Genomic DNA, 12,296 nt, shown 5'->3' on the forward strand with positions numbered 1-12,296 from the left:
TAGAGGTGCCCCCCTGCCCCCGTATATAAAGGAGCAAGGGGGGTTCGGCCGGCCAAAGGGGAGAGGCGCGCCAGGAGGAGTCCTACTCCTACCGGGAGTAGGACTCCCCCCTTTTCCATGTTGGACTAGGAGAGAGAGGGGGAAGAGGTGGAGGGGAGGAAGGAAAGGGGGGGCGCCGCCCCCCTCTCCTTGTCCTATTCGGACTGGGGGGGGGAGGGGCATGCGGCCCTGCCCTGGCCTCCTCTCCTCTCTTCCACCTAGGCCCACTAAGGCCCATTAAGTTACCGGGGGGTTCCGGTAACCTCCCGGTACTCCGGAAAAATCCCGATTTCACCCGGAACACTTCCGATATCCAAACATAGGCTTCCAATATATCAACCATTAACGCAAGATCATGGTGATGCATAGCAACGAGAGGGGAGAGTGTTGTCCACGTACCCTCGTAGACCGAAAGCGGAAGCGTTAACACAACGCGGTTGATGTAGTCGTACGTCTTCACGATTCGACCGATCAAGTACCGAACGCTCGGCACCTCCGAGTTCAGCACACGTTCAGCTCGATGACGTCCCTCGAACTCCGACAGCCGAGTGTTGAGGGAGAGTTTCGTTCGCACGACGGCGTGGTGACAATGATGATGTTCTACCGACGCAGGGCTTCGCCTAAGCACTGCTACGATATTATCGAGGTGTAATATGGTGGAGGGGGGCACCGCACACGGTTAAGAGATCAATGATCAATTGTGTGTTTAGAGGTGCCCCCCTGCCCCCGTATATAAAGGAGCAAGGGGGGTTCGGCCGGCCAAAGGGGAGAGGCGCGCCAGGAGGAGTCCTACTCCTACCGGGAGTAGGACTCCCCCCTTTTCCATGTTGGACTAGGAGAGAGAGGGGGAAGAGGTGGAGGGGAGGAAGGAAAGGGGGGGCGCCGCCCCCCTCTCCTTGTCCTATTCGGACTGGTGGGGGGAGGGGCGTGCGGCCCTGCCCTGGCCTCCTCTCCTCTCTTCCACCTAGGCCCACTAAGGCCCATTAAGTTACCGGAGGGTTCCGGTAACCTCCCGGTACTCCGGAAAAATCCCGATTTCACCCGGAACACTTCCGATATCCAAACATAGGCTTCCAATATATCAATCTTTATGTCTCGACCATTTCGAGACTCCTCATTATGTCCGTGATCACATCCGGGACTCCGAACAACCTTCGGTACATCAAAACATATAAACTCATAATATAACTGTCATCGTAACGTTAAGCGTGCGGACCCTACGGGTTCGAGAACTATGTAGACATGACCGAGACACCTCTCCGGTCAATAACCAATAGCGGAACCTGGATGCTCATATTGGCTCCCACATATTCTACGAAGATCTTTATCGGTCAGACCGCATAACAACATACGTTGTTCCCTTTGTCATCGGTATGTTACTTGCCCGAGATTCGATCGTCGGTATCTTGATACCTAGTTCAATCTCGTTACCGGCAAATCTCTTTACTCGTTCCGTAATACATCATCCCGCAACTAACTCATTAGTTACAATGCTTGCAAGGCTTATAGTGATGTGTATTACTGAGTGGGCCCAGAGATACCTCTCCGACAATCGGAGTGACAAATCCTAATCTCGAAATACGCCAACCCAACAAGTACCTTTGGAGACACCTGTAGAGCACCTTTATAATCACCCAGTTACGTTGTGACGTTTGGTAGCACACAAAGTGTTCCTCCGGTAAACGGGAGTTGCATAATCTCATAGTCATAGGAACATGTATAAGTCATGAAGAAAGCAATAGCAACATACTAAACGATCGAGTGTTAAGCTAACAGAATGGGTCAAGTCAATCACATCATTCTCCTAATGATGTGATCCCGTTAATCAAATGACAACTCATGTCTATGGCTAGGAAACATAACCATCTTTGATCAACGAGCTAGTCAAGTAGAGGCATACTAGTGACACTCTGTTTGTCTATGTATTCACACAAGTATTATGTTTCCGGTTAATACAATTCTAGCATGAATAATAAACATTTATCATGATATAAGGAAATAAATAATAACTTTATTATTGCCTCTAGGGCATATTTCCTTCAGTCTCCCACTTGCACTAGAGTCAATAATATAGATTGCACAGTAATGATTCTTACACCCATGGAGTCTTGGTGCTGATCATGTTTTGCTCGTGGAAGAGGCTTAGTCAACGGGTCTGCAATATTTAGATCCGTATGTATCTTGCAAATTTCTATGTTTCCCACCTAGACTAAATCCCGGATGGAATTGAAGCGTCTTTTGATGTGCTTGGTTCTCTTGTGAAATCTGGATTCCTTTGCTAAGGTAATTGCACCAGTATTGTCACAAAAGATTTTCATTGGACCCGATGCACTAGGTATGACACCTAGATCGGATATGAACTCCTTCATCCAGACTCCTTCATTTGCTGCTTCCGAAGCAGCTATGTACTCTGCTTCACACGTAGATCCCGCCACGACACTTTGCTTAGAACTGCACCAACTGACAGCTCCACCGTTCAATGTAAACACGTATCCGGTTTGCGATTTAGAATCGTCCGGATCAGTGTCAAAGCTTGCATCAACGTAACCATTTATGATGAGCTCTTTGTCACCTCCATAAACAAGAAACATATCCTTAGTCCTTTTCAGGTATTTCAGGATGTTCTTGACCGCTGTCCGGTGATCCACTCTTGGATTACTTTGGTACCTCCCTGCTAAACTTATAGCAAGGCACACATCAGGTCTGGTACACAGCATTGCATACAAGATAGAGCCTATGGCTGAAGCATAGGGAACATCTTTCATCTTCTCTCTATCTTCTGCAGTGGTCGGGCATTGAGTCTTACTCAATCTCACACCTTGTAATACAGGCAAGAACCCTTTCTTTGCTTGATCCATTTTGAACTTCTTCAAAACTTTGTAAAGGTATGTGCTTTGTGAAAGTCCAATTAAGCATCTTGATCTATCTCTATAGATCTTGATGCCCAATATATATGCAGCTTCACCGAGGTCTTTCATTGAAAAACTCTTATTCAAGTATCCCTTTATGCTATCCAGAAATTCTATATCATTTCCAATTAGTAATATGTCATCCACATATAATATCAGAAATGCTACTGAGCTCCCACTCACTTTCTTGTAAATACAGACTTCTCCAAAAGTCTATATAAAACCAAATGCTTTGATCACATTATCAAAGCGTTTATTCCAACTCCAAGAGGCTTGCACCAGTCCATAAATGGATCGCTGGAGCTTGCACACTTTGTTAGCTCCCTTTGGATCGACAAAACCTTCCGGTTGCATCATATACAACTCTTCTTCTAGAAATCCATTCAGGAATGCAGTTTTGACATCCATTTGCCAAATTTCATAATCATAAAATGCGGCAATTGCTAACATGATTCGGACAGACTTGAGCATCGCTACGGGTGAGAAGGTCTCATCATAATCAATCCCTTGAACTTGTCGAAAACCTTACGCAACAAGTCGAGCTTTATAGACAGTAACATTACCATCAGCGTCAGTCTTCTTCTTGAAGATCCATTTATTTTCAATGGCTTGCCGATCATCGGGCAAGTCAACCAAAGTCCATACTTTGTTCTCATGCATGGATCCCATCTCGGATTTCATGGCCTCAAGCCATTTTGCGGAATCTGGGCTCACCATCGCTTCTTCATAGTTTGTAGGTTCGTCATGGTCTAGTAACATAACCTCCAGAACAGGATTACCGTACCACTCTGGTGCGGATTTGATCTGGTTGACCTACGAGGTTCAGTAATAACTTGATCTGAAGTTTCATGATCATTATCATTAACATCCTCACTAATTGGTGTAGGTGTCGCAGAAACTGGTTTCTGTGATGATCTACTTTCCAATAAGGGAGCAGGTACAGTTACCTCATCAAGTTCTACTTTCCTCCCACTCACTTCTTTCGAGAGAAACTCCTTCTCCAGAAAGGATCCATTCTTAGCAACGAATGTCTTGCCTTCGGATCTGTGATAGAAGGTGTACCCAACAGTCTCCTTTGGGTATCCTATGAAGACACATTTCTCCGATTTAGGTTCGAGCTTATCAGGTTGAAGTTTCTTCACATAAGCATCGCAACCCCAAACTTTAAGAAACGACAACTTTGGTTTCTTGCCAAACCATAGTTCATAAGGTGTCGTCTCAACGGATTTCGATGGTGTCCTATTTAGAGTGAATGCAGCCGTCTCTAAAGCATAACCCCAAAATGATAGCGGTAAATCAGTAAGAGACATCATGGATCGCACCATATCTAGTAAAGTACGATTACGATGTTCGGACACACCATTACGTTGTGGTGTTCTGGGTGGCGTGAGTTGCGAAACTATTCCGCATTGTTTCAAATGTAGGCCAAACTCGTAACTCAAATATTCTCCTCCACGATCTGATCGTAGAAACTTATTTTCTTGTTACGATGATTTTCAACTTCGCTCTGAAATTCTTTGAACTTTTAAAATGTTTCAGACTTATGTTTCATTAAGTAGATATACCCATATCTGCTCAAATCATCTGTGAAGGTGAGAAAATAACGATATCCGCCACGAGCCTCAATATTCATCGGACCACATACATCTGTATGTATGATTTCCAATAAATTAGTTGCTCTCTCCATAGTTCCGGAGAACGGTGTTTTAGTCATCTTGCCCATGAGACACGGTTCGCAAGTACCAAGTGATTCATAATCAAGTGATTCCAAAAGTCCATCATGATGGAGTTTCTTCATGCGCTTTACACCGATATGACCTAAACGGCAGTGCCACAAATAAGTTGCACTATCATTATCAACTCTGCATCTTTTCGCTTCGACATTATGAATATGTGTGTCATTACTACCGAGATTCATTAAAAATAGACCACTCTTCAAGGGTGCATGACCATAAAAGATATTACTCATATAAATAGAACAACCATTATTCTCTGATTTTAATGAATAACCGTCTCGCATCAAACAAGATCCAGATATAATGTTCATGCTCAACGCTGGCACCAAATAATTATTATTTAGGTCTAATACTAATCCTGAAGGTAGATGTAGAGGTAGCGTGCCGACGCCGATCACATCGACTTTGGAACCGTTTCCCACGCGCATCGTCACCTCGTCCTTGGCCAGTGTTCGCTTAATCCGTAGTCCCTATTTCGAGTTGCAGATATTAGCAACAGAACCAGTATCAAATACCCAGGTGCTACTGCGAGCTCTGGTAAGGTACACATCAATAACATGTATATCACATATACCTTTGTTCACCTTGCCATCCTTGTTATCCGCGAAATACTTGGGGCAGTTCCGCTTCTAGTGACCAGTCTGCTTGCAGTAGAAGCACCCAGTCTCAGGCTTAGGTCCAGATTTGGGTTTCTTCTCCTGAACAACAACTTGCTTGCTGTTCTTCTTGAAGTTCCCCTTCTTCTTCCCTTTGCCCTTTTTCTTGAAACTAGTGGTCTTATTGACCATCAACACTTGATGCTCCTTTTTGATTTCTACCTCCGCTGCCTTTAGCATTGCGAAGAGCTCGGGAATTGTCTTATTCATCCCTTGCATGTTATAGTTCATCACGAAGCTCTTGTAGCTTGGTGGCAGTGATTGAAGAAATCTGTCAATGACGCTATCATCCGGAAGATTAACTCCCAGTTGAATCAAGTGATTGTTATGCCCAGACATTTTGAGTATATGCTCACTGACAGAACTATTCTCTTCCATCTTGCAGCTGTAGAACTTATTGGAGACTTCATATCTCTCAATCCGGGCATTTGCTTGAAATATTAACTTCAACTCCTGGAACATCTCATATGCTCCATGACGCTCAAAACGTCGTTGAAGACCCGGTTCTAAGCCGTAAAGCATGGCACACTGAACTATCGAGTAGTCATCAGCTTTGCTCTGCCAGACGTTCATAACCTCTGGTGTTGCTCTTGCAGCAGGCCTGGCACCCAGCGGTGCTTCCAGGACGTAATTCTTCTGTGCAGCAATGAGGATAATCCTCAAGTTACGGACCCAGTCCGTGTAATTGCTACCATCATCTTTCAACTTTGCTTTCTCAAGGAACGCACTAAAATTCAACGGAACAACAGCACGGGCCATCTATCTACAATTAACATAGACAAGCAAGATACTATCAGGTACTAAGTTCATGATAAATTGAAGTTCTATTAATCATATTACTTAAGAACTCCCACTTAGATAGACATCCCTCTAATCATCTAAGTGATTACGTGATCCAAATCAACTAAACCATAACCGATCATCACGTGAAATGGAGTAGTTTTCAATGGTGAACATCACTATGTTGATCATATCTACTATATGATTCACGTTTGACCTTTCGGTCTCAGTGTTCCGAGGCCATATCTGCATATGCTAGGCTCGTCAAGTTTAACCTGAGTATTCTGCGTGTGCAAAACTGGCTTGCACCCGTTGTAGATGGACGTAGAGCTTATCACACCCGATCATCACGTGGTGTCTGGGCACAACGAACTTTGGCAACGGTGCATACTCAGGCAGAACACTTTTATCTTGAAATTTAGTGAGAGATCATCTTATAATGCTACCGTCAATCAAAGCAAGATAAGATGCATAAAAGATAAACATCACATGCAATCAATATAAGTGATATGATATGGCCATCATCATCTTGTGCTTGTGATGTCCATCTCCGAAGCACCGTCATGATCACGATCGTTACCGGCGTGACACCTTGATCTCCATCGTAGCATCGTTGTCGTCTCGCCAACTATTGCTTCTACGACTATCGCTACCGCTTAGTGATAAAGTAAAACAATTACATGGCGATTGCATTGCATACAATAAAGCGACAACCATATGGCTCCTGCCAGTTGCCGATAACTCGGTTACAAGACATGATCATCTCATACAATAAAATTCAGCATCATGTCTTGACCATATCACATCACAACATGCCTTGCAAAAACAAGTTAGACGTCCTCTACTTTGTTGTTGCAAGTTTTACGTGGCTGCTACGGGCTTAGCAAGAACCGTTCTTACCTACGCATCAAAACCACAATGATAGTTTGTCAAGTTGGTGCTGTTTTAACCTTCGCAAGGACCGGGCATAGCCACACTCGGTTCAACTAAAGTGAGAGAGACAGGCACCCGCCAGTCACCTTTAAGCAACGAGTGCTCGCAACGGTGAAACCAGTCTCGCGTAAGCGTACGCGTAATGTCGGTATGGGCCGCTTCATCTCACAATACCGCTGAACCAAAATATGACATGCTGGTATGCAGTTTGACTTATATCGCCCAAAACTCACTTGTGTTCTACTCGTGCATATAACATCAATGTATAAAACCAGGCTCGGATGCCATTGTTGGGGAACGTAGTAATTTCAAAAAATTTCCTACGTACACGCAAGATCATGGTGATGCATAGCAACGAGAGGGGAGAGTGTTGTCCACGTACCCTCGTAGACCGAAAGCGGAAGCGTTAACACAACGCGGTTGATGTAGTCGTACGTCTTCACGATCCGACCGATCAAGTACCGAACGCACGGCACCTCCGAGTTCAGCACACGTTTAGCTCGATGACGTCCCTCGAACTCCGACAGCCGAGTGTTGAGGGAGAGTTTCGTCAGCACGACGGCGTGGTGACAATGATGATGTTCTACCGACGCAGGGCTTCGCCTAAGCACTGCTACGATATTATCGAGGTGTAATATGGTGGAGGGGGGCACCGCACACGGCTAAGAGATCAATGATCAATTGTGTGTTTAGAGGTGCCCCCCTGCTCCCGTATATAAAGGAGAAAGGGGGGTTCGGCCGGCCAAAGGGGAGAGGCACGCCAGGAGGAGTCCTACTCCTACCGGGAGTAGGACTCCCCCCTTTTCCATGTTGGACTAGGAGAGAGAGGGGGAAGAGGTGGAGGGGAGGAAGGAAAGGGGGGGCGCCGCCCCCCTCTCCTTGTCCTATTAGGACTAGGGGGGGCGTGCGTCCCTGCCCTAGCCTCCTCTCCTCTCTTCCACCTAGGCCCACTAAGGCCCATTAAGTTACCGGGGGGGTCCGGTAACCTCCCAGTACTCCGGAAAAATCCCGATTTCACCCGGAACACTTCCGATATCCAAACATAGGCTTCCAATATATCAATCTTTATGTCTCGACCATTTCGAGACTCCTCGTTATGTCCGTGATCACATCCGGGACTCCGAACAACCTTCGGTACATCAAAAAATATAAACTCATAATATAACTGTCATCGTAACGTTAAGCGTGCGGACCCTACGGGTTCGAGAACTATGTAGACATGACCGAGACACCTCTCCGGTCAATAACCAATAGCGGAACCTGGATGCTCATATTGGCTCCCACATATTCTACGAAGATCTTTATCGGTCAGACCGCATAACAACATACGTTGTTCCCTTTGTCATCGGTATGTTACTTGCCCGAGATTCGATCGTCGGTATCTTGATACCTAGTTCAATCTCGTTACCGGCAAGTCTCTTTACTCGCTCTGTAATACATCATCCCGCAACTAACTCATTAGTTACAATGCTTGCAAGGCTTATAGTGATGTGTATTACTGAGTGGGCCCAGAGATACCTCTCCGACAATCGGAGTGACAAATCGTAATCTCGAAATACGCCAACCCAACAAGTACCTTTGGAGACACCTGTAGAGCACCTTTATAATCACCCAGTTACGTTGTGACGTTTGGTAGCACACAAAGTGTTCCTCCGGTAAACGGGAGTTGCATAATCTCATAGTCATAGGAACATGTATAAGTCATGAAGAAAGCAATAGCAACATACTAAACGATCGAGTGCTAAGCTAACAGAATGGGTCAAGTCAATCACATCATTCTCCTAATGATGTGATCCCGTTAATGTAGCGACCAGACCTCAAATGGTCTGTGCTGCTGTGCACCAGTGTCATCCCTGGATCAGTAATGCTGACACGCACAGTACAAATGGAGGATTTATAACAGAGTAGCAATCACACACTTATTACATCGAATATCTCCGAAGAGATTAAGTATGCTAAACATGGCTTAAGGCCATCTAATAACGATAACAGCTGAAGACTTGGAATATAAGTGAGTCCATCAACTCCAGCGGCATCACTGAGTATAAGACCACGACCTAAGGCACCTTACTCGTCGTCTGAAAAGTCTGCAACATGAAACGTTGCAGCCCGAAAACGGGTCAGCACATAGAATATGCTGGCAATGTAACACATAGAGAATAATGAACAATAACAATGCTATACTACATGCATATATGGCTGGTGGAAAGCTCTATGGTTACAGTTTTGCGAAAAGCCAATTTTATCCTACTTCAAAGGAATAAATTTTATTTAACTATCATGGTGGTTGTGAAACATTGAGATGGTTGACAGCATCTCAATCCCAATTAAAAGTCATCAATAACCCAACAAAATTAATTAGAAGTAACATAGTGATGAGATCCACATGATAATTCAAGTACTAGATACTCAAGTTGTCCATAACCGGGGACACGGCTAACCATGATTAGATTCTACACTCTGCAGAGGTTTGTGCACTTTTCCCCACAAGACTTGATCTCCTCCGTTGGATTACTCGCACTACGTGGTGTTTGAGTAACGGATGACCAAGACACAGTCTTTCAGAAGTGTTTGCACCTTACGTATGGGTAGACAGTTACACCTACTTTCCCCTACATCTGCTAGTCTACCACTGTAAGAGTTCACACAACTTAGTCAACTATGCTAGAGCCCATAATAGCTTGTGGCTGCACACGGAATTTTCTAGCATGAATAATCTCATGATCCCTTTGAACCTGGGTGGCGGTCCAAAAGAAAAACAGGCAATCCTGGAATACCCAGGTACCTCAATCCACCCAGATGTGAGTTTAAGTTGCCACCTTAAGTAAACCATTAATTAACAATCTCACATCTGTCATGAATTTCACTCAAACCCAATCCACGTCTACGAGCATAGCATGGCAATAATAAAAGCAACGTAGAAGTAACTCCCAAGGGTTTGATAAGAAAACAGGTAATAGGTTCTACCTCAACTACTTCTCAATACCCACAATTTAATTAGATCCTAATCATGCAAGTGTTTGAGGAAAACAGATCTAATGCAATAAACACTGGGTATGAACGGGATATGATCAAAGTGTTACTTGCCTTGCTGATGATCCGCAAAACCTAGCGATTCGAAGTAACAAGCGGCACACTCCGGATACTCTATCGCAAACAAACAAGCATACAATCAGTACTCATCTAATGCACAGGTAAAACTCGAATGAAAGATCCAACCAGAAAGTCCAACTTAAGAACTCCGGTTTGCAAAAAGAATCAACTCGAAAGAAGCAACAAAAGTCAAATAGCGAAAGAAAGAAACTTTGTTTACTAATCTGGATCTAGGTCAAATTTTACTGTAGCAAAAACTTGTTTGAGTATGTTAAACGGAAAGAGAATTTCGAGACGAAACTCTAGGCGCTTGAATCGCCTGATTCCGATAAACGAGCGAGAAGTTAAACAGAATCGAAGATTCGATCAGAAATCGAATCTGAGAAAATAACGAGAAAACTCCGACGAAAAAGAAAAACGGACGAACGGTTAAAGAACGCACGTTCGTTAACAGAGAAAAACCGACGAACGCGTTCGTCGAAACGAACGGTTCGGTGAACGCTCGTAAAATAATAAAACCGAAAAAAACAGATCTAGGGTTTTTTTTAACGAAGGGTTTTTTAAAAAACGAAAACCGGCAAAGTCAACGGGCGGCGGCAGTACCTCGTCGGGGCTACTCCGGCGAGGGCTCCGGCGGGGCTCCGGGCTCGGGCGCGGGGCTCGGGGCTCGGGGGGGGGGGGGGGGTGCGGCGAGGCGAGGGCGGCGGCTCCCGGCGGCGGCGGCATGGGCTATGGCGGCGGCGGCGCGGCGAGATGCGGGCGGCGGCGGCGCTCGACGGTGAGGGCGGCGGCGGCGGCGGTGAGAGGAAAGAGAGGGGGGGCTATATATATAGGAGGGGGGGTCCGAGGCTTGGGGAAGGGGGCGGCCGGGGCGGCGTGCGGCGTAGCCGGCCGGGACTCGGGTGGTGATCCCGTCTCCGGGGCGGAGACGACGGGGCGGCGGGGCTGGGCCGTCGGCTGGGCCTTTGGCCCAATCGGCGCGCGGGCGGATTTTTTTTAAAAGAATTCCGCGGAAAAAATTACGTAGAAAAATAAATAAAAATCAGAAAAATATGAAATAAATTTTCCCCTTCTAGTTAGAAAATCTAGAATAGGGTGAACATTTTTTTAAATCAAAATAAATATTTTGAAAACATGCAATATTTTTAATGCACTAAAAATTGCAAATAAATCCAAATAAATTCCAAATAATGATTTTAACATTTTTCCTCCAGTATTTCAATTGTTTTGGAGAAGTCATATTTTCTCCTCTCGTTTATTTAAAATGAAATATTTTTCCGGAGAGAAAAATAATTTAAAACAAAATCCTCGTCTTATTATTTGATGAAAATCAAATTTGAAAATTCGAGAAAATCCCCAACTCTCTCCGAGGGTCCTTGAGTTGCTTAGGATTTATCGAGGATTTGTCAAAATGCAATAAAACATGATATGCAATGATGATCTATGTATAACATTCCAAATTGGAAATTTGGGATGTTACAAACCTACCCCCTTAAGATGAATCTCGCCCTCGAGATTCGGGTTGGCTAGAAAACAGGTGGGAGTGGTCTTTCCGTAGATCGTCCTCTCGCTCCCATGTGGCTTCATCCTCCGTGTGGTGACTCCACTGAACTTTGCAAAACTTGATAACCTTGCTGCGGGTAACTCGGCTGGCATACTCAAGAATCTTAACTGGTTTCTCCTCATAAGTCAAATCACTTTCCAACTGTATCGCTTCTAGTGGCACAGTATCTCTCAGCGGTATCTCAGCCATCTCTGCGTGGCACTTCTTCAACTGCGAAACGTGAAATACATCATGTACTCCAGACAATCCTTCGGGTAATTCCAACTTGTATGCAACTTCTCCCATACGTTCCACAACTCTGTATGGTCCGATAAAACGGGGCGCTAACTTTCCCTTAACTCCGAAGCGCTTCACTCCTCGAAGGGGTGATACTCGAAGATACACTCTGTCTCCGACTTCGTGAACGGTCTCCTTTCGTTTAGAATCAGCATAACTCTTCTGCCTGGACTGGGCTACTTTGAGCCTATTGCGAATCAACCTCACTTTCTGTTCAGACTCCTTAATCAAATCTGGTCCAAACAACTGACGGTCTCCAACTTCGTACCATAACAACGGTGTTCTACACCTCCTTCCGTACAAGGCTTCG

This window comes from Triticum aestivum, chromosome 3D (assembly GCF_018294505.1).
Source record: "Triticum aestivum cultivar Chinese Spring chromosome 3D, IWGSC CS RefSeq v2.1, whole genome shotgun sequence".
In the NCBI taxonomy this organism is placed as follows: domain Eukaryota; kingdom Viridiplantae; phylum Streptophyta; class Magnoliopsida; order Poales; family Poaceae; genus Triticum; species Triticum aestivum.